At 44.5% G+C, this 23,719-nt stretch overlaps 1 long non-coding RNA gene across 1 annotated transcript; it reads left to right on the forward strand.

The window, feature by feature from the left end:
* Positions 1-32: 32 nt before the first annotated feature.
* LOC137839630 (uncharacterized) lies at positions 33-21,795 on the forward strand. Its single transcript, XR_011085655.1, has 5 exons — positions 33-1,819; positions 1,911-2,084; positions 10,127-13,228; positions 13,321-13,498; positions 13,983-21,795. It is a non-coding gene; the product is annotated as an uncharacterized lncRNA (long non-coding RNA).
* Positions 21,796-23,719: the final 1,924 nt, after the last annotated feature.

Consider the following 23,719-nt stretch of genomic DNA (forward strand, 5'->3'; position numbering starts at 1 on the left):
AAAATCATTTTCAGTGCAATAGTCGTATATATATGTGTATATATATATATATATATATATATATTTATATATATACGTATGTATGTATATGTATGAATAAGAGCCTCCTCCAGGGAAACTACCGCTTCACGTTTCTTAATTCTTAATGAATTAATTTGTGCCGGCGTCTCATTTCCTACTGTCTGATGTGACACAGAGAACAGAACCGAGATGTTCCTCGTCTGGCACAAAAGCCCGAGTTGTGTGTGACGAGGAATATATGTAGCATGTGGATACACTTGCACGTATCCTGCATTCCTGTGACATTCGCGCACACATGGACGTGCATGTTTACTGGGTCAAAGTCATGTTTTCACGCAAAGCCCACCCACATGAGTGAGACGCAGCTGAGACACACGTGTAGATGACAAGTGACATGTTGACTAAATAGAGAATAGGATGCACACCATTCGCCTCCGAGTGGTGAATGATCATGCATGATGTGCACTGTCGCATAAGCGGTGGACTCTAACCTTTCCCCTGCCAATGCATGACTCACAAGCTGGATGCCAAAGGTAATTTGCCGTAGTTTGTGTCTGACCAAAGTCAGACCCTTGAACACTTTTTAAATGGCAAAAATTAAAAAAGGTCATGTTTTCAACTTCCTATAGGGGGGTGGTAATGTAATTTCTCGTTAGACTAAAAGTATTACGGAAAATGAAGGGCGGCATTTTCTCACGACCCCGTATCTCACTGAGCCATGAGTGTTTGCGCGTGTAGCCAATGTTGGTATTTTTTCAGGGTTCCAAAACATTTTTCCCTCCCGCGAAGAAATAGTGAAAAATTTGTTGGCGACAAAAAAAACAACAACTGTTTGCAGTCAATGAAACAGTTTCGAAATGTTTGGAACATCTTCGCAACTGTTTGCAATTGTTTACAACTGTTTGCAACATTCAATGAATTTTGAACCCATTTGCGGCATTATCATGATTATGTACGTATTTATTATTGCTGTTGAAGCTGTGTGTATGTTTCACGTGTGTCATATTTGAAATGATTGCAAGATTGCTCTGAAGGCCACTGCTGTGACCCCCAATTGCCTCCCCGCGATTGTCTCTATGGTTACACAAAATGAGAGTCCCGCAGGTAAAGATGCGCCGATTACGATGACGGTGCGGTCGGTCGTCCGGATTTTCCTCGTGGCTCTTCGCGTCAGGTCCACCGTGCGGCCAGCTCGCATGACCTCTGTCACCTCGCCCGAGGCAGCACATAGCAGGTGAGGAATGCACGCAAAGGGTTTAAGAGGACCACGTCGGCGTTGGCTCCCCTGAGCAAGGTTGTTTATGTGCATTCACGGCAATTACTAGCTCAGATCAAATCATTTCCTGGGAATGGGCTAATGTAATGAGATTTTATTTTTAATGGTTGCTTCAACATTAAGTGCTACCACGCTGACACCACTGCACAGTTTCCTCCAATGTATTGAAACGGCAAGGTGAATTCCTTCATTTTGGGTACTAATGATAATAGTTTTTAACTATTGATTTGTGATCAGTGGGTTTTTGTCCTTTTTTTTAAAAATGTTTTCTTAACTAGAAAATTGTAAATTGGATTGACCTCATTTTTTTTCTGCCTTCTACTTGATGCTTCTGCCAGCAACTGGTGATTGGCGAAGCACATATCAACATAAGGCAGGCGCCTCGGATAATGAATCAGATTGATTTTAAAACTGCTTTTCTTTTCGCTACGATCAAAGTTCTGGTAATTGAAGGAAAGCATGATGTCCAGCCTCCAGCCCCATCGACGCTTAGTTTGTGACGGAAATATGGCCGTCTTACAGGTACTTTCACTGAGTAAAGAGTTGTTGTTGTTTTTTTAATTGAAAACATCTTGTCGAAATGAAAATTCTTTTGTCCACTTGCTTCTTTCAGGTTTTCAGCGACGAGACAAACGTGCTGATTTTTGGTCCCCATTGGCTCTGCCAATGGGCTCGAATTGGATATTCTGTGACCTTCCTCATAACGATTGACACAAAGGAGAATTGAGAAGTGCCATTCGCTTCCATGATAGCCACGCTCATCCAGCGGTGGTGTTGCTCACGCATGGTAAGCAGAACTGCACTGAACGCGTGAGCTTCCGATACGATGGCTAAAGTTCCCAATGCCGTTGAGGTACGATGGACCAAATTTCCCTGCCGTTACTTGCCACGCAATCCACTTGAGGGACTTGACATGATTAATCCATTGAAGTTTGAATTCCAGAAGACTTTCCGCCATCCAATTTCCCGATTAGCTGTTTAATGTGTTTGTGTCAGTTCACTGAGTTGAAATTAATTCTTTGACTAATTTCATAATTGCACGCAAAGCTTTCTGCCTGTGTGTGTGTGTGTGTGTGTGTGGGGGGGGGGGGGGATAGGCTGCATCATTCAGCCTTCAAATGGCATGCGGGTTAGAAAGTAGGATCAAGGTTTTTGAAACCGGAGTGAGACGTTTCTTCTATTCAGTATGCGGAAAAGCAATCGCGCGTGACTGGCACGGAGACGTGGATTGTGAAAGGCGGTCATTTCCGCAAGCTTTGAAGCACTTTTTCTAACTAGCTGTTGTGAATCATGGCGTGATTGAGTGCCATGGCCTGCTTTGCCAATTACAGATGAGCTCGTCTTTGCTCTTAGAGCTGTGGGTGGTTTTGGTTGGAATGAAAGCGAGGGATGACGTTGACGTCCTGTGTTAATGAGCAACCCTGTCCCTTGATCCCTTTCTTATCGTCAGTGTTTCTCCCTTTGCGCTCTTTCTATCGCCAATGAGCAAGCATGCACATGATGAGTTTTACTCCGCCACCCGCTGGTTAAATTTGCAGTTTATTTGTCATTGTTGACTCATAAGAAAATAACAGAAGAATAGAAACACACTCAAAACATCACACGATTCAATCATCATTCTTCTAACCCACCACAGCACGATGACTCCAAAACAAAGTCACTTTGTGCAAAAGTAAAGGTCAGATGGAATATTTTTTTCCAGTGATCTTTATATTTGACATGTTAAAAGTAAGATGTAATCATATAATTGTATCATATAGTATAATTGTTTTTCCTTAATTATATGCTATAACTGAATTATATGATTGTGTCATATATTATTGTTTGTTTTCATTTATTTTGCTTCATTTTTTTACATGCCATCTGTTTAGTTGCCATTTCCCTATATTTAATTGCGGTCTTAATATTCAAGCTTTCTCATGATGTCACACTGGCTTACCCTAATAACAAATTTGGACTTGGATGGCCCCAATTGAGCAATTGTGGCAACAAGCAGCATGCCAGCTATGACGCTCCTCTCCATCAGAGCCTCATCTGGAGCTTCATCCTCTGAACTCGATGCCGCGCTCACTGTTATCACGGCGCTCTGCTCTCGCGCTTGCCTGAGGTGTGAGAGTCGCGGTAATGGCGTGTCTCACAATCCTGTTCTGACAGTCATTGCTTGTTGCCTGCCTGCCTGCCTGCCTGCCTGCTTGCCTGCCTGCCTACACGTACCTGCCATCATAAAAAGCAAATAATTATACAAGCAAGCCAAGGCAGCTTGGGATGAGCTGTTTTGTTTCCACACAATACATAAAGCGTATTCTCGTCAGGGATTTGGGATCGTTCTTGATCGCGGCCACATTGTTGACATTTCTTTTGTCCATCATTATTCAACACCCCCCCCCCCCCCCCCCCCCTTGGTACATTTGGAAGTCATCACGTAATTGCCCAAGAGCGAGCGAGCAGTCCGAGCCACTATTTGTGACGTGAAGGCCTGGTGGTGTGCAGTTGCTTACAACCGTGTTTGCTCTTGTGCCATTATCCCTCGTCATCCCTAATCCGGAGCGCATGTATATACACACAATGCATAATCCCATCACGGCACCATTGTGCTTGGAAATATTGGCGACAACCCAAAAACATTTATGTTCACAGAGGAAGGGTCAGTCGATTTCATTTCCCATTCAAACAAAAACGCTTTCTCGTACTCACCTTTGCTGGATTGCTCGCATCATGAACAGTCTGACCCGAGGGGGACAATCAGCCCCTTAATGTGTCTGATCTGATATCCATTTGCCCCGGTGAGTGGAAATTTAGTTCGATTCAAGTGTTAGAGGAGCGCAAAACAGCAGCTTCTCTCTTTGGAATTTGCAATAGATGAACAGTTGGTGGCGGAAAATACGTACGTACGTGTGCTAAATTCAAAACCTGTGGGACACGTCATTTTTGGATTTCTTTGCCTGGCCATGAACCTGATGGTTAGCAAACAAAAGAGAAATTGTGTAACGTGATGCAGTGATGAAGAATCCATTGCCACTCCAAACTGTATGTTTGTGGAGTTTGCAATGTGCCTCTCAAACAAAACACTTGGAGCTCTCTTTCGATATGGAAAGCTTGCTCTCCTTTCTGCCTCCCACAAGAATGAAATTATTTCTCCCGCCCGTTCCGCCGAATTGCCGAAGGCACTTCAACCCTCGTTACATGAATCGTAGACACGAGAGGAAAAATCCTCTTTATTTGTCCATGTTTCTATTTTTTCCTTGAGTCCACTGGACAATGACTACCTTAGTTGAGGTGACAGAGTCATGCTCCATCCTGACAGGGTCTTAAAGAGTTTGTGCGTAAGTTTGGAGATCACCCACTGAGGTTGAATAATTACCACGCAGCGGCCACCTATAACAGGATTAAACCCCTGCGGCAAACAAAGCGTCCCGAGACTTGATGGCTTAACATCAGCTGAGCTCCTTTCCGAGATATCAAGTCAAACTTGCTCTTTGATCCGAGAAGTCGTCCTGAAAGCTTTAAACAGTTTTCCATTCATGCCACTCGCTGCCCATACGTTTATGAAACAATCCAAAGCGAGATAATTGGTAGATTGAAGAGGGAGCAACAGCAATGTGTAAATACGCTTGTTCATTTATACAAACATAGTCGCTCCATCGGAGCACAGACACGGCGGCACAAACGGCTTGGTAACTTTTCCATTACACATAAGGCACAGCTCATTAACGTTATGACACCTACGCGGATACAAAACATTCAGGTGATAACAAAACAAATGCCTGCCTTATGACGATATGTTTTTCCTTCTTTTCCCCACCCTTTTCTTCTCTTCCCTTCCGTATTCCTAGACCTCGAATGTAAGACGACCCCCGGTTTTTCAGTCTTATTTGAATGCAAAAAACACCGTCTTATATTCGAGCCAATACACATCTTTGTTTTCCTTGCTCAACGACGGACATCTTGAACAAAACGCAACAGAAATCTTTGTGCTTAGTCTGAAGACCTCAAGCTGTCAGTCAGATTTGCGTATTTCTTTTTTTTTTTTTTTTTTTTCTGTTTATGCCCAATTCATCAATGTTCATTAGTCTACAGATACATTTCTCATTTGCCCATGAGCACACTTATACCAATGCTTCATAAAACTATAGTGTGATCTCATCAAATTGATTCAGTGGAAGAAAATTCAATAAGGAAAGGGGTTTGCGATTTTGAAAAAAAAAAAAAAAAGGGAGCAGAAGGCGTCGGTGTATTTTAGTTCTGCTCTAAGGAAGATGGTACATCCAATGAATCCAGGTTGTGTCACTTTTTCTTGGCTAGAGCATATGGTTCTCTTTTTACTCCAGTTTGTGGGGCTTTTAATTAGCCCAGTGGTCCAAATGAGGTTGCTGAAGCGAAGCAAGAAAAATCAAATGAGTGTGTGTGTGGGAGGGGAGGGGAGAGGGAGAGAGAGAGGAAGGGATAGTATGGATGTGGTTTTGGGGCACATGGGTAGTTAGCACCTTGAGAGAGAGCTGCGTGTTATGTTAGGGTTGTTGATAGATTAGTTTCATCCGATGCTAATGTTGGAATGTAACCTGTAATAATGAACCAAACGTGTCCTGTCTTAACAAAGTAGTAGAACAAAGTGCTAAGATCCTTTGAACCGATTGACCAGCTGTGGAGGACGCAATCAAAGTTTACACAACGTCGTAAAACACCCCCTGCTATGATTTGATCAGAGGCCAGGGGTTTCACCCCCATCCTGTCCACTCTCACAGCTGCCTTGTGCAAGCCCATAGCGGCTGTCATGTGTGTTGGACACATGCTCTCCTAAACTGCTATGTCACTTTCTCCCTTTGATATGCGTATGTTCTGAACCAGTTTAACGCACAGTCCGAAAGACCGACTAACCTTTCAAGACGATTGATTAGGATATCGTGCTCAATGGTATTGTTGGATTTTGTCCACAATTTAGGGAGCGCGCTATCTGCAAAGCCATTGCCAATCACCTGTTATCCAATTTACTCACTGCGTGCTCGTTTGATTTCTTCAGATTGAGGAAAATGCTAAGACACTGAAGCACAAATTAGACTTACACAGGTTGGTTGAGTTCAAGCACAATTGTTGTTCAGAAAGCTCTGTTTTCAGGAAAGTACAATACAGCGCTGGGCCTTTCAAGAGCGGAAAGTCTCCATTCAGAAAAGGCCACGTTCAAGGTTCTTTGGTCCGCTTATATTCAGTTGCACATGCCAGTGTGGGCCGAGTTTGATGGGTGATGAGTCTTTGGGGCGGGGCAAGTTCGCAGGAGAGTCTGATTCCATGGGAGTGGGTGCTGCTGGTTGGGTGAGAGCTGGTTCCGTGGGCTTGGGTGCTGATGACGGGCGATTGGATGTGTGTGGGGGGGCTGCTGTTTTCCTTTCCGTCTTTCAGCCTTGACCATCATCTTTGGCTGGGCTGTCTCCCTCTGGCACCTGCTGGTTTTATCTCCAAGTGACCTTCCTGTAAACATTCTCATCCATTCATCATTCTTTCAATTTTGTCATTTTGTACGGAATGATGTTCGCTTTTGGCTGTGACATCATTAATCTATTGCCGTTCCCGATGTAAAGTTTGTTCTTTTGATACTTCATGTCTTTGCATATTCTTAGTTTCATCATGCTTCCAACCGTATCTTTTCTTTGTTAGGCAAACTATTTCCCTCTGTGCAGAGCGTTCAGTAGTCATCAAAAACTGGCGTCTAGCATTAGTCAAAACACAAGATACAATCAAGTAGTGAACGGTCAAGACGACTCTGGCCGTGTCCATGATTTAGAGAAGAACATCAGGCATGCATGACACAGTTCCTTAAGGGCCATTAAGCTATTTAGGCAATATATCAAAAGACATTTGTTATTTCAAAGTGCTCAGAAATATATATCAGATCATAAACTTTTCTCATTACCACTTATCAAAAATGTCTAGTTATGTCTTCTTTATTGATTTGGTGTGTAGGTATAATGATATGCTTAAATTGTTTCTTTTACTGATTTAATATGTGAATCTACTTGTCTGCTTGTTCAGTGAGGTTTGAGCATATCTGTTTTTGTAGCGAGGCAGGACTTTTTGTATTTCGACCCCATTCCTTCAGTATCAAACGCTGCACTTAGGTCTAAGAATCGACACCTTGTTTTCATCAGAGTTTAGTCTGAGGTCGCTGCTTATTTTAGTCAGAGCAGTTTCAGTGCTGTGGTATGTTCTAAAGCCTGACATAGGACATTGTTTTTTTTCCCGAAACGAGTTTATTTGCACTGAAGCTATCTTTTCAAGTATCTTACTGATGAAAGGAAGGTTGGATATCTATCGGCCTATAGCTGGTCAGTACATTTCCATTTAGGTTGGGCTTCTTTAGTAAGGGTTTTATCACAGCAGTTTTAAAGGCATCTGGGAAGATGCCTGTTTGAAGAGATGTGTTTATAATGTTCAGAGAATGAGAAACAAGTATATTTTCCTTTATCACCCAAATGTTACCTTGATGGCTGGCTACACTGCTGCATAGCATCCAAACACCAAATCCTGCCCCAAAACACAACTGCGAGGACTAATGTCTATATATACGGTGTCAGAATGCTGACATCCCGCATTGTGCAATTCGACATGACACCTTGCTTGTCAAGCTGGCAAGATGGGTCTTCTGTTTTGCCACTCCCCACAGTGATCACAGTGTCTCCCTTTGATTTTCTCTTTGTTGTTTGAGCAATGTCACACCTTTTTCTCTCTTCTTCCACATTTGGCAATTTTTTTTTTTTTTTTTTTGCCTTGTGTGTATCAATGGCAGAATCTCTGTCCCGCTATCTCCAGGTGATTGTCCCCATTCAAACATCACACTGTCCGCTGCCCAATGTGTTCCCCTCATCTCGACCGTGACATAATACTTGTGGTCAGAGGGGACAACCCTCCTGTTTTCAATGAGTGCTTGTCCCAGAGGAGGAAAAAAAGAGACCAAAAGCAGGAGAGGAGAAAGCGACATCACCCACAGCAGACTCAGCGAGGTGAATGCACTTTGACTAAATCTCCCCCTTAGCTACTTATTATTATTCATAAACTTCAAACTCTGCTCTGCTGCAGCTCTGAAATGGACTATAAATCTGTGGCTTGCATGAGGAGAGTCAACAAACTGAGCTTTTTTTTTTTTTTTTTTTTTCAGGCCGGGATTTGGTTTGTTCCTGGCAACATTTAGTCCTGGAAAACAATCCGTCCTTTGCATGCGGCTGCTCTAAACACAAATAAGAGGGGGAAAATATCAAGTAAAGAATCACAGCATACGTTGTCCACTTAATGGCAAACAGAGTGTTGAAATGATGGAAAGGGGAGCCCATCTCAGCCCACGGGGCAAGCGCAGCTTCGTTGCTACTGAGCTATGCTCAGCTTTGACACGTTTGATCAGACGACTGACTGCGAGTGTACACACTTTGAAAACGAAACACATGCTGGAGATCACAGCAGCCCTCTGTGTTTTGTAATACAAAAATGCATATTGCGCGTTTGCATTATTCATGCAACATGCCATTAGTGGCGACAGGTAGAGGAAGGACCAAGGGGTTTGATGAATTTTTCAGATGATGATGATGCTGGATTTGCATGTGCGGGAGGTGACATTGTGTTTGTTCTAGAAAATGACTTGAGATGAAGACTCATGGCCAAGGTTTGTACTGTTACAAAAGAACGGCACAAAACATTTGCTTCGGCAATGCTTCTGGAATTTGCGGAAATGAATTTCTTCATCTATTCTGAACTTGTGCACTGGAATTCTACCCCTATGAAAGAAAATATTCTGCTTGAATTACATTGTTTTTTTGTAGGAGCAAAAAAAAACAAAAAACAACTTATTGTATTATTAAAAGTTGCTGTAACATTTTAAGAATTTGCAGGTAGTAAAGACAGTATAATAAAATCCATATAAAACAAATTAGTGATCATTGCCCAAGCGTCTCGTTTGGTGAGAGTCCCTTTTTTCATCAAATGAGACGAGATGGCTGCTCTCTTATAGATCATGAAGAAATTATATTCATCAAATTTAATGAAGCAATCAAATAAACCCACCTCCAAATTTCCATCCATTCCTTGTACCGCATTTTTTGGACTATAAGTCGCGTTTTTTTTCCCATAGTTTGGGTGGAGGGGTGACTTATACTGAAGAGCGACTTATATGTGAATTTTTCCACAAATTTTCAAAATGAAAAAAAAAAAAGTGACACCGCGATAAACGAACCGCGATGTAGCCTTTCGAACAGCTTTCGAGTCATTCTACGACATGGTGGGTGTCAAACTCGAGGCCTGGGGGCCAGATACGGCCCACCGCATCATTTTACGTGGCCCGCAAAGACACATATTGCATCGACTTTGTGTCATTACTAACATTACAAATTGTCTTCACTTTTAATAAAATAGAGACATTGTATTTTCTTTTATTAACGTTTGTCTTTTTAAAATATTTGAACAATTTTGGGCCCTCCAAGAGAAACTATGACGATGATGCGGCCCGCGACAAAAATGAGTTTGACACCCGTGTAATCTACGAGGTCGTTTGCAACAACACTCACCATCAGGACTGGGACTCATTTTCAAAATCGCAATTCCCTGCATGCTTTGTTGTAGCGTGTTGTCCAGACCTATCGAACCTCTGTTAACTGCATTCTCAAGGGACCGCACGTTTGGCAACAGAAGATTTGTTACATCTCGTTCTCCAAACTATACACCCTGTTTATTGAGAAACAACGCTCGGCTTAGCCCACGGCGCAATTTCCCAGTTAACATCTCGAAAGCAACATCACGGAGGTAAAACAGTGAGCTTGTTGGAGCTATCAATCTGCAGCTTATCATTCTCAGAGTCACAAGCACGGACGGACGGACGGACGGACACCTGCTCTGCAGAGTTGCACACAGAGAGGGCACCTGCTGAATACCAATCAGATGGGGATGCCAAACGGGTGCAGGGACAGGGAGGAAGGCCGGACTGCAGACCCAATGTTAATTAGAGAGATTGCTGCTAATGCTGTCTGCATCCCCCCCACCCATCAAATCCCCGAGGCTTCAGGTGTTATACGTCGGAAATGCACAACGAGCATAGCTGACTCATAAACACATGTCATTATTTTGTACAGCGCTTAGAGCAAGGTCACCATGGGAAAAGTGCAATTCTCATCCTGATTGTTGTTTTTTATGTGATTAAAATGCGCGTCGAAAAACATCAAACAGGAATAAATTGTAACCTAATTGAAAGTAGAAAGCCGCTTTGCGTTCTTTTGTGTACACAATTATTGGCCTCTTAAGATGACTTCTTTAAAGATCTTGGTGACTTTGGTCACACAAGCGTATTTTGATCTTAGCAAGTCCTCGGGGGGGGTTTTACCCCTCACTGAGCCGTACCATTCGTGTCATTGTGTGTGTGCATCAAAGTGTATAATTGAAAAATGTCTTCAGAGAAATGAGGAATTCCAAAGCGATATCGTTGCACCATTTGCACGGTTACCTTGAATTTGCACTCCTAATTTGTATCTAATGACTATCGATGTCAAATCTAACTTCATTACTGGTAGCCGAAGACGGAAATATTTCACCAACGAGTATCTGTTTATCAATGAGAAGATAAGAATCAGAAAATGCTCTGTGACCGCAGCAAATCGGGGAAGATATTCATGTTGACAGTGCTCCTTCTCGCATCCAGCCTGGAAGGAGGATCACATAAGCTGTCACTCAATCGTCGTCTCTGTCTCCCCTGCCGGCCCTGGTTCAAAGTAGGAAAGGGGAGGAGGAGGTCATGAAGGATGGATCGTGTTTGTGGGCCAGGGAGACATACGAGAACCGTCACCTACCGCGTCATGGTCCAGATTGAATGCAGCATATTTACTGTCAGCAAACCAATCTCTACCTGTTGCGTTGAACCAGGTTTGTCGATAACACGGAGAAGACGTCGATGTCATGTGATGTCACCTGCCTGACCTGACTGTATCTACATTTACATTGAGGTGCAGGCAGACATGTTTGTTGGTTTTATTAACCGCAAGCGAGCCCGAATCACTTCTGCGTGTTTTTATATCCGACTTGTTTTGTTAACTTTTCATGATGTGGCCCGAGGATGCGCAACGAGCATTTTTTGTTCTCCCCCGTGCGCCTCTACATAATGATGAGATGAGACCTAATGTGTTCCTCCTTTCATTTACAGGACAACATCTGTCGTTGCGTCTTCTCACTATCCTCCCCTCGCCCGCTGCCCATTTCAGCTCCATTCATTTGTTGCGGAATTCATTTAGAACCGTGCGAATGAGAACAAATGAACAAATGAATGTTTCATAAATGCTTTTATGATGAGAAATGCAAATGAGGATGAGTGAGTGAATGAATGTTTAATGAACGCTGATTTAATGAAAAGGACTTATTAACTAGAGCGAGCGCTGACGTAGCATTGCGCCACAGCCCCCTCCCATGAAAGTGTGAGTGAAACAATACATTTAGATGAACAAGCCAGGTTAATCAGTTGGACCTGATTGACAGGCCAGCGACATATTAAGCTAGCTCACATTCCCTCGCTGTGCAGCCTTGCGTTTTTGTTGGATAATCGTGTACTGATGAGCTCAAATTGCACAGGACATGCCAGCAGAACTTCATTTCAGGCTGCTTATGAAGACTCACACTTGTAAACAATATCCTCCACTCCTGTTGCCTTATTTAACCACATCTGGATATTTAGCAGGTGTTCATATTTTTTTCCATTATTTCTCTTCCTTTTTCACGGCCTTGGAAAACTTCCTATGTCGCTTTCTACCGCGTAGGTGTCAAACGCAAGGCCCGGCAGGCCGGGGGCCGGATACAGCGCGCCGCATCGTTTTATGTGGCCCGCAAAGACAAATTGTGCATCGACTTCATGCGCTAATAGTAAAATGAAAAAAAAAAAAAAAAGGTCTTTTAAAATAGAGATATTGCTAGCAATTTTTATTACCATTCACCTTTTTTAAAATAATTGAACCGTTTTTACTAGTCTCTGATTTTAAAAACTAGTTATTCGTCAGTTTGTTTTGTAGCCTATACTACAAGAAGTTGACCGTTATAATCGCCCTCGTGACTACGGTACGGCCGGCGACACAAATAAGTGTGACACCTCAGTTCTACTGTTCCCTCTAAACTCGCGCAGTCTCTGCGCACAAGAAACCAAACAAAGCTTGCCTTCCTCATCCTTTCATTTGAAAGCTGTCGGAATTGTACAAAGACTCAAGATGGGACAGGGGCTCGCTCGGGACACTATTGCGGGAGAACGCAAACAACCGACAGAAAAGCAATGAGCTGTCACACAAAACAAAATCCGACCCTGAGCAAGTTGAAGTTGTCATTGAAGTTCGTTCGTTCGTACGTTCGTTCGTACGTTCGTTCGTACGTTCGTTCGTACGTTCGTTCGTTCGTTCGTACGTTCGTTCGTACGTTCGTTCGTACGTTCGTTCGTACGTTCGTTCGTACGTTCGTACGTTCGTTCGTACGTTCGTTCGTACGTTCTAGTGTTGCACACAGTGTTCCAAGGTGTGTACCGGGAGCTTGCGTGTTTGCACAGACACTTGAAAAATTAGAGGGAACATTGACTGCAATCCTCCACTAAACCTCTGCTTCCATTCCCCAACCTCCCTCCACAGTTGCGGAAAATGGCTTCAACAAAAATATTGTGGCTAAGAAGCCGAGGGGAGGAATCTGTGTGAGCGTATCTAAACTGCCCCCATTTGAATTGCTAATTGGAACCTCCCCCTTTCAAAAAAAGGCACAGAGCAGGTCCTTACTAAAGCTACAACGTTAACTCTTGGGTGAGCGGCCTTGGTATGAGATCAAAGCATTTAAAAAAAGGACAGACTTAAGCTTCTTCAGAGGACCGTCTCACTAGCTTCCCAAATCCCCTTTTCTCACAGCTTTTCCATGAGAACTGCTGCACAGAGGAAAAGGATGAGGAAGGCAAGCTTTGTTTGAAATTTCTAAATTGGGTTGCCTTTGTGTAAATCCACTCACGTCTCTTTCAACTGAAATTCTGTCTTTGTCCCACTCAGGGGTTTTCAACACGCCATAAAATGGTGTGCGTGGCGCGTGCGTCAGTGGAACGCTCCAAATGTTCGCTCCCACGTGCCGGAGATGTGCATGGATTAGACAGCGGGGACCCACACATCAAAACACGTAGCTACTCATGTGGAACAGGAGCCAGATCGTGGTGGAGGCATACAACCACTGGTGGGTGAAACGTGCACCCACACATGCTCACGTGTTCAACAACATCAACACCTGTAGTCAAATGTATGCAGGATTTTAAAGAGGTCATGTTACGGTTTTGTTCCATTCATGGATTAGCATTAGCTAACAATGTTAGCGTCTGATAAGCAGCACATATTTGATTGCATGGTTTGAGTGTCATTTTTAGCTGGGGTGTGTTTGCAATTGGGTGTAACTTTTTGCAAAAAAATGGCATACCGAGCGATTCGTTTTTTTTAAATTAAGGTTTCATAACTTGACCATGTCTGTGGATGTGAACGTAGTAATGATATTCAATCTACCAGAGCGGATTTTCAAACCTGTGTTGTATCCCATCGTTTCATTTCATTTAAATCCTTTGTTATTTCTTCTTTTTATTTTTGTCTTTGGTTCACAAAGGCTCTTGAAAACTCCTCGGCTCTTTCGGCTGCTAAAAACTAGTGACAAGGTTTTTCATTCTGGGCAGGTGTTGTGCATTCAGGCAGGTGCAATGAGCAGATGTTGATCTGTGCTTTGAAATGACACACTGAAGGACAGCGCTAAACGCCAGGAAACTTCAGCAAATGACTCTCGTGTGCTTAACAAGCCAAAACGAGAGAGAGTTCCTAACTGCGGTCCCATCAAGGATGGAAAATGTTGATGAGGGAGAATGTGAACCTGATGATGATAAAAGAGGAAAGCGCTGTGCCATTCTTCGAAAAACTTGTTACATGCACGTTCAATATATTATACATACTGGTGTTAAAATAGTTTAACAACGGAACAATAATTGTAATCATTTAACTTCAACCATTTTTATCATTTTTTTTTCTTCACTTCAAAAACGAAATCAATTAAGCGGTGCAACGTTTTCACCCTTAAACATGGTGAGCTAATTATAGCATTGTGCTTGCTAAATTGATGTTATTTCAAAGTCTGCCTAGAGACTGACTAGACGGCATACTGGAGTGCATCTCATCACGGCAACATGAAGTAGGTCGGTCGGTCACATGTGCGCCGTCATACTCGTTAGCGGCACTTCGCCGTTAGCGTGCTGCCTGAGCCGTACGGTGGCAGCGCACCTTCCCGAATACGTGACACAGACGTTCATCCCTCTGTCTCATCTACGGGATTATCATTCCATAATTCGCTCATGATGGACAGCGCGTTATGCAACTACGAGAAATTGGTGACATTTATCAACAGTATCTGCTTGGCTGATTTACACATTTTCCCTGTGATTTTTAGTTCTCATATGGTCATTAAAGTCCCTTACTGTAAGTGGGAAGTGTAAAATGTATATATGCCAAAAAATTAAGACATTCTCTTGAAAGTTATGCATGCCCTGAAATCAGGCCTCACTCAACTTTTTGGCTTATTTTTTTTTGGAGGAATTTACCCAAACTATGTTGTCTCGTTAGCAGCAAACGAGCTCTCCAAGTGTCATCTTTCGACGTTGGAGACATTTTGTGACCTTAACTGAAAGTATAATTATGAAACCTTTAATTGAAAAGGGCATAAATGCTTCAAGGAGCTGCAGTCAATTCCGGCGTTTGGAAAAGGTCATTCATTCCCCCTGAATGTCCTGTCCTCACTGTGTGCTAGGAATCCTGTTGATGTGTTTTTCCTCCAGTGAATCAACAGGTGGGCCATTAAGTCGGCCTTGTTTCGTTTGTGACCGTTTTTCGATGGATGTCAAGTCTCTGCGCAGTGCGCTGCGCTGCGCTGCGCTGCTCCACCTCACTGCTGTTCCTTCCTCCACCGCGTTTGTCGACTTAATGCTCTAATCTGCCATTAAGACGGCGGGGAGCGAGGCTTACTGGTGTTTCTCTTACAAATCCACTTCCAGAAACCCCCAGCTGAGACGCTCCGCCGCATCCCAACAGATTAGTGACGCGGTAACGACTGACGAGTGACCGTGACGGACAAAAAAAAAAAAAAAAAGTGGGTGGAAAAGGAGGTCATGGGGCTGAGCGAAAGAATAGGTCAAGGTGAAAAAAACATTTGAGATGAGGGAATACACCGGAGGGAGATAGAAAATGGCACGTGCAGCAAGGTGCATTGAGAAGTGGTGTTTGTGTGTGGAAAATGAAACATCTGATAGCATCATTGATTGCATGTGTGCAAATATTAGATCCCCCGCTCTCCTTCTTAACCCCTTTCGACCTGTGCAAACATCAAACGGATTGATTCACTCGAACTCGCTCAGTAGCGTCAGTGATGTGGGACTGACTGCATGGCAGCAGCGTCACAACTAACACCTTTGCGAAGGCCGCCCATCTGTGCAGCGCCAGAGCAGGGGTCTGAAACCAAACAGTTCTGACGGGCAGATGGCTCGTCCTCCCCATGCCAAGATGACCGGTTCCCTCCAACTAACCCCATGGTGGTTTAGCCCATCTGTGGACTGGCCTTGAGGGGCAAGATGCGGCCCACCTGGGCTGTCTGACGCTGCAGTCTCCATTTTGTTCTGGATGTTTCTAATGAGTCAGAGAGCCCAGACACACTTTGCAGTCAAGAAAACACCCACGCCAAGCATCATCCAAGGAGCTGCCCCTTTAAAGGTACTAGGTAAAGGACTTTTTTTCCCTCGTCTTTTCAATACTCTTGGCTTTCTGTGGGCAGTTGCCATGGCTACGACAAAATAAGCGGCCACCTGTGGGCTTGCTTCGGCAAAAGAGACAAATCACCCGACTGCAAACTGACGGAAAGAAAGTAGGCTAGAATAAATCCAACCTTTCAATAAGACCTTCTTGTTTGAAGATGGATAGATGGATAGATGGATAGATAGATAGATAGATAGATAGATAGATAGATAGATAGATAGATAGATAGATAGATAGATAGATAGATAGAAGCTCCGTCACAGTGGGCACGGCCGACAGTTTTTGCCCGGGTCAGAGCGGGCCAAACCTCCAAAGGAAATATCTCCTGCTGGACATCAATCTTCAAAGCTGCTGTCTAAGCAAATAGCGGATTTGATTCTTCCGCCGAACGGCACCCAACCCCTTGACCCGCCTCCTCTCAAAGCCGCCCTCGTCGTCCCATTGTTGCTATGGTGACTCCAAATAAGAAGGCTGTAGTGACTGGGCCGCTGCTGTGAACATTATATAGCAATATATACGATGTACATTTGCACCACTTCCTCACAAATAGAATTGAAGGTCCTCAAACAACTTGCCACTTTGATTCGATTACCTGCTTTTACGTGGGCTTGAGCACAGTGGCAGCATGTGATGTGATGTGATGTGATGTGAAAATGGGGCCGGTGCTAGACCACACATATACGTAGTATGTGGTACACATGTTCGGAAGATATGGTGCAAATGTGTGTATGGTGTAAATTTGTTTGTTTCGAAGTGGAGCTCTGCGCCTGACACTGATCCAACCACGATCCCATCCATCTGGTCCATCAAGAGTCACTCTCATCTCATCAGTCCATAAAACCTTTGAAATGTCTGTCTTGAGATATTTCTTGGCCCAGTCTTGGCGTTTCAACTTGTGTCTCTTGTTTAGTGGTGGTCGAGTTTCAGCTTTTCTTATTTTGGCCATGTCTTTGAGCACTGAACACCTGTACTTCTGGACATTCCAGGTAGGTTGCAGTTCTGGAATATGACAGCTCTGTAGCATCATGGGTTCTTGGTGGCTTCACGTTTGATTCTTCTCAAATCTTGGGCAGTTCATGTACGTCTTTTCTTCTCAACGCGTTTCTCGCGACCCTGTTGAATATACATACGTATGCAACAAAACGTTTGCAATATCTTGGCAATTTCAAGAGTGCTGGATCCCTCTGAAAGACTTGACCATTTTTGACTTTTCAGAGGCAGTTAAATCTCTTTTTTTTGGCCCATGTTGTGTGAGGAAAAGACGCTGCCTGATAATTATGCATACCTTGATATAGGGTGTTGTTGACCTCCTGAGGCTTCACCCTACCTCATTACACAAATGCTATGCTTAAAACCAATAAGCATTCAAGTTAAAACAACGTGAAGTTGGAAAATACGCATGAAAATGTTAAGATGGTCAAAATGCACAATAATTGTGCATATGGTGTATGCTGCTTTTTAAAAAAAATTGCTAATGTGAAAGGAAAGAAAAGGTTAGGGACTGTTGCTTCAAGGGGGTGGCACTTGTGCACACGTGATGCTGTGTTTGTGTGGAGGTACGTAGATGCGTGTACGGCACGTGTACATGCGTCCAAGCACGTGAAAATGTGCTGCCCTGCTGCCAGTGGCATTTTGGCTGCACACCTGCGTCCCATTGGTTGAGTTGAACGAGGGAGGGAGCGCACTCATCTGCATCAGGGTGGGCCAGAATTGAGGGAAGCCTCGGCAGAAACTCTTTTTACATGTCTGTGGATTTCGCCGTGTCTGTGAAAGGTTTATTGGAGACAATGGAGGGTCTATGTTATTTACGTAACTTAAAATGGTGATGATGATGATGATGATGATGATGACCATGATGATCACGACAACGATCATCATGATCATGATGATCGTGTTGATGATCATGATGATGATCGGGATGATGATGAGCATCGTGATGATGGCGATTGTCACGAGTATTATCATGATCATGATGATCTGATGATGGTGATTATCACGAGTATCATGATGATCATGATCTGTTGGATCATGTAAATTGTATCCAAATCTGCGCTTACTTCAGAAGAACAAAATGTTTCCCCTATTTAACCTTTTTGTATGATGCAACCAAAATACATTTTTAGCATCTCCCAGCATGTAATATTCATTTTCCTATAGTAATTGACATCCGTGTGCTTCCCTCATCCCCTCCAGTCCACTAAACACGAATGCGTGCATGCTCCCGCATGCATAAATATGTTTTTTTAAGAGTTCAATTGCGATGCCTTGCTCTCTCGTAGGCCAAAAACAACGTAGCCATTGTTGCTAACAGTGTATATTTACATTAGAAAGCCCTGTACAATAGAGCGTCTCACAATGGACGGGTTGCGTTAAACGTGGAATCCCACCATCCTCATTGTTGATTTCACCCAGGGAACGCGGAATTAACAGATTAGTGGGGTGGGAGGGGCTTGCATCTGTCGGGAAGCGAACGGGTGCATGTATCAACGCTGATAATGAGCGCAAGGATGCTCAAAGGACCCGAAAAAGCTCTTTATAATGTCTCCCTTACTGTAATTCCTCCTCTTTCTTTCTCCACAGCGCAATATGCGAAGAAGAAGAATATGCGTGCCTGTGTGTGTAAGGAGATGAACTATAGCGTGTGAGCAGGAAAACGAGACAGGGAGCAGAAATGAGAGCGTGTAAACATATTCCTCTTTACCTTGAATTCACCGTCTGAGTCACTGCAGACGGAGGGCATTTTTCATGCTGCATTGCAACGCGGTTCTCTTTGCTGCATTATTTTTTATGACACTCCGCCCCGAAGGATGTTGGCGTCTTTAAAATGGCCCCTTGACTGTGATTAATACAACACGCCGCTGTTACCGACTGACATTTGCTTCTTTTTTTTTTTTTTTTTTCTCTTCTCTCAACACCATCGTACATCTACCTCATTCTTCACTAGTTGCAATTTTCAATTCCTCCCTGTTTGTGTAACAGTTTTTCTTTTTTCTCTCCCACATGCTACGTTTTGGTGTCATACAGCTCCTGTCACCTTCCCTGCACATCTCTCTCAATCTTGTTGTCACTTCTTGCTACACCAAACAGGTTGCAAATGGAACACAGCTATCCAGCGGGGAAACACCACCAGCAGCTTGCTTGTGCTGTGATTATTAAGGTTTACAGTAACGCCCCAGGTGGCACATATCGAAACTGGGTCAAAGCCTTAAAATATAAGAAGAGATGAGTCTTGTCTTATTTAAGGGTGTGGATGTGGAGCTGCTTCATATTATGCCAACTCTCTAAACCAGGGGTCACCAACCTTTCTTAAACCGAGAGCCACTTCCTGGGTAGTGATTAAGGCAAAGGCACAGACTTCTGAAATAGCTCATTTGCTCAATTTGGCTTTCACTGTGTTACGTAGTATTGTCATTTCATTATGGTCACCGTGTTGGTGACCCACCCCTGCTCTAAACAATAGGTGGGCAGAATTGGGATGGGAGGAATGTTTGGTGGTAGGAGAACGATGAGGCTTTTTGAGGTGTACGTCTGTCCACTCCAGCTTTTTCAAACACCCAAATTTGGAGCTGAGCTGGGCTGCGCATCACCTCTTCACCCAACGGAGTGTCTCGAGACAGCCTGTCACGCGTGGCACGGCGAGATGGAAAGCTCGGCCGCGTGTCAGCTTGCCGTAGTGTGGCTCTTGCACACCTGCCTGCGTGTCGTGTAATAGGACGCGCGCTTGCTTAAATATATGTCAGTGAGACACTGAGAGGTGTGCGGCAGCCGCACACATCTGCTCAAGAGGTAGAGATGCGCAGAGCCGTGTCTGCCTATTGGTTCTCAGATTTGGAATTTTATCGCCTCAGATGTCTCACCAGTGACATTTTTACAAAGGATACATGACAGACTTTACATCCAATCCAGAAAATTCAATTCCGACAATGCACAGCGTCCTTCCTTGTTGTCCTGCATCCATCTCAATCCCTTTGTCATTCTCTGGTGGCCACTCTGGAAACGCATCAGGAAAAGCCATTTCAATCCCTCTCAGGATTCATTTGACACGTGTGTATGTGTCTTGGGATTTCATGCTTTCAAATGCGCAGTACGCTCCCACGCGACACATTGAAAAACACACTGACGCACGCCAAGGCAAACTGCGGCGCACGCACGCACGCACGCACGCACGCACACACACGCACACCCACACACACGCGCACGCACACAAACTATATATACTATGCTGTAAATACAATGATGGTATTTTGACAAGCCTTTTTCGCCAGAGTGGTGACAAGTCTTTTTTCCCCTTCTCTCACATGGTTGAAATGAAATCCAATTAGATGTGTAATGGCTCTCCAACTCCTCTGAAGGAATCAGCTTGCTTGAGTCACCACTGCTGAACCCAAATGTGCTCAGTAAATCAGTGATGTGCAACGGAGACAGATGTAGTGCGTGGCCCCGTTTATGTGCTGTTGTGTGCTCTTAAATACAGGGAGCCTGCTTTGTGAGGACCAAATGCTGCCATCTAAACTCCCCTCCAAAAGTTTTGGAACAATGAAGAAAATGACAACAAATTGGTTGCATCAGGTGCATGATCTCCCAATCAGTTGGTTTGCATCGTTCTTTAGATTTATTCTCTTTGAATTGCTAGACAGCATGTTCAGTGAAGACTGTACCACTACCAGAAACCTAATGAATTCACCAAAAAAGGGGTATTTGGGAGTCAAGTAAGTTTTAAAAAGTCCTAAACAAAATATGGGTTTAGTTAATGTCCCCACACAAATAAGTGTGTATGGTCTCATGTGGCTCTGTCAGAAGTTCATGTTAAGTGGCAAAATGTCCCTCAAACTTTGTCTCTCATCACGTCTTATGGCAGAATATTTGCATAGTTTAATTAAATAGCTTGAATTTAGAATGAATCACTCCCCAAGTTTATTGGGTAATTACATGCCGGTTGTCCTTGACTTGGCAGCATCGCCCACCTATGAATATATTCATCATCGTCTTTTGATGGCAGCAAAAGTTAGGCTGACACTTGCAAACTTTGTCTCCTCCACTAAACCCTCAATTAGCCTCCTTTTCCTTCCTTTCTGACACCATAAATCACATCCTGTCACATTATCTATGTCATCAGGTCCTCGTGATAAATTTATCACAGTGGCGCGTGGGTGGATTCAATGTGCATTGTCTGTGTACTGTCTCTTGGGATTTCAAACTACTACTCGGTGCTCGCACCAAAATGAACAGCCTGTTTGTCAAACCGGACATTAGCGACATGCAGTTTGTTTCCATGGTAACATAATAGAAGTGAAGTAAATGTCTGCAATGATAGTTTCACAGTGGACAAACGATAATGTATCATCACAGAAATGCAGCAAAATAAATGCAGTTGAATAACTATACATTATGGCCATACAAAGATAATTGGAAGAATACATTTTGTGCAGTATTAAATAAAAAATGAAATAAAATTAAAATAAATAAATTAATTCATAAATAATACATGTAAAACCAAAGCGGGTGTTAAGTATCCATCCATCCATCCATCCATCCATCCATCCATCCATCCATCCAAGGCGTTCCCAGGCCAGCTGAGAGACCTAGTCTCTCCAGAGCGTCCTGGGTCGTCCCCGGGGTCTCCTACCGGTGGGACATGCCCGGAACACCTCCCCAGGGAGGCGTGCAGGAGGCATCCTGATGAGATGCCCGAGCCACCTCATCTGGCTCCTCTCAACGTGGAGGAGTAGCGACTCTACTCCGAGTCTCTCCCGGATGATCGAGCTTCCCACCCTATCTCTAAGGGAGAGCCCGGACATCCTGCGGAGAAAACTCATTTCGGCCGCTTGTATCCGGGATCTCGTTCTTTCGGTCACGACCCATAGCTCGTGACCATAGGTGAGGGTAGGAGCGTAAATCGACCGGTAAATCGAGAGCTTTGCCTTTTGGCTCAGCTCTCTCTTTACCACGACGGACCGGTACAGAGTCTGCATTACTGCCGACGCTGCACCGATCCGCCTGTCGATCTCGCGCTCCATCCTCCCCTCACCCGTGAACAAGACCCCAAGATACTTAAACTCCTCCACTTGGGGCAGGATCTCATCCCCGATCCGGAGAGGGCATTCCACCCTTTTCCGATCAAGGACCATAGACTCGGATTTGAAGGTGCTGACCCTCATCCCGACCGCTTCACACTCGGCTGCGAACCGCTCCAGTGAGAGCTGAAGAAGCAAACAGTACCACGTCGTCTGCAAAAAGCAGAGGCGCAATGCTGAGGTCCCCAAACCGGACCCCTTCAACGCCTCGGCTGCGCCTAGAAATTCTGCCCATACAAATTATGAACAGAATCGGTCACAAAGGGCAGCCTTGGCGGAGTCCAACCCTCACTGGGAACGAATCCGACTTACTGACGGAAATGCGGACCAAACTCTGGCATCGGTGATACAGGGACCGAACCGCCCTTATCAGCTGGCTCGGCACCCCGTACTCCCGAAGCATCCTCCACAGAACCTCCCGAGGGACACGGTCGAACGCCTTCTCCAAGTCCACAAAACACTTGTGGGCTGGTTGGGCGAACTCCCATGCACCCTCGAGGATCCTGCCGAGGTGTAGAGCTGGTCCACTGTTCCATGGCCAGGACGAAAGCCACACTGCTCCTCCTGAATCCGAGGTTCGACCTCCCGACGGACCCTCCTGCCAGGTCGGACCGGCATCTTCCCCCACCATCGGAGCCAACCCACCACCAGGTGGTGATCAGCTGACAGCTCTGCCCCTCTCTTCGCCCGAGTGTCCGAAACATGCGGCCGCAAATCCGATGACACAACTACAAAGTCGATCATCGAACTGCGGCCTAGGGTGTCCTGGTGCCAAGTGCACACATGGACACCCTTATGTTTGAACATGGTGTTCGTTATAGAAAATCCGTGTCGCGCACAGAAGTACAATAATAGAACACGGCTCGGGTTCAGATCGGGGGGGCCGTTCCTCCCAATCACGCCCTTCCAGGTCTCACTGTCGTTGCCCACGTGAGCATTGAAGTCACCCAGTAGAACGATGGAGTCCCCAGAAGGAGCGCTCTCCAGCACTTCCTCCAGGGACCCCAAGAAGGGTGGGTACTCTTAGCTGCCGTTTGGTGCATAGACACAAACAACCGTCAGGACCCGTCCCCCCACCCGAAGGCGGAGGGAGGCTACCCTCTCGTTCACCGGGGTGAACCCCAATGTGCAGGCGCCCAGCCGGGGGGCAGGGGTGTTAAGTATGACTTTGGAAATACAACCGGTTGATCTTTATTGTGTGAGTATCCACTTAACCAGGATGTTCATGGAACATAAGATGAAATCAAGGCAATTATTTGTGTATGATTTTCCCTGAACTTGTGTTTGACCTTGCAGGACACACGTTGTGACTGCATGCAATGAGTGAATGGCTGTTTGGCTTTCACACAAGTCACAACAATGGAAAAAAAAGCCACAACACAAAAGTAGAAAGGAAAAAAACTGTTATCCACTCTCCGGTCCTAAGTTGGAGCTAAGCTTGCATTGAAGTCAGGTAAGTGAACCGTTACTAAAGAATTGAGGTAAGTTTCGTTTTGCGTAGTGGACCTTCTCCTCCAGAGACACTCGATAGAATAAAGGGCAACTTT

Source organism: Syngnathus scovelli, chromosome 17 (assembly GCF_024217435.2).
Source record: "Syngnathus scovelli strain Florida chromosome 17, RoL_Ssco_1.2, whole genome shotgun sequence".
Lineage (NCBI taxonomy): Eukaryota > Metazoa > Chordata > Actinopteri > Syngnathiformes > Syngnathidae > Syngnathus > Syngnathus scovelli.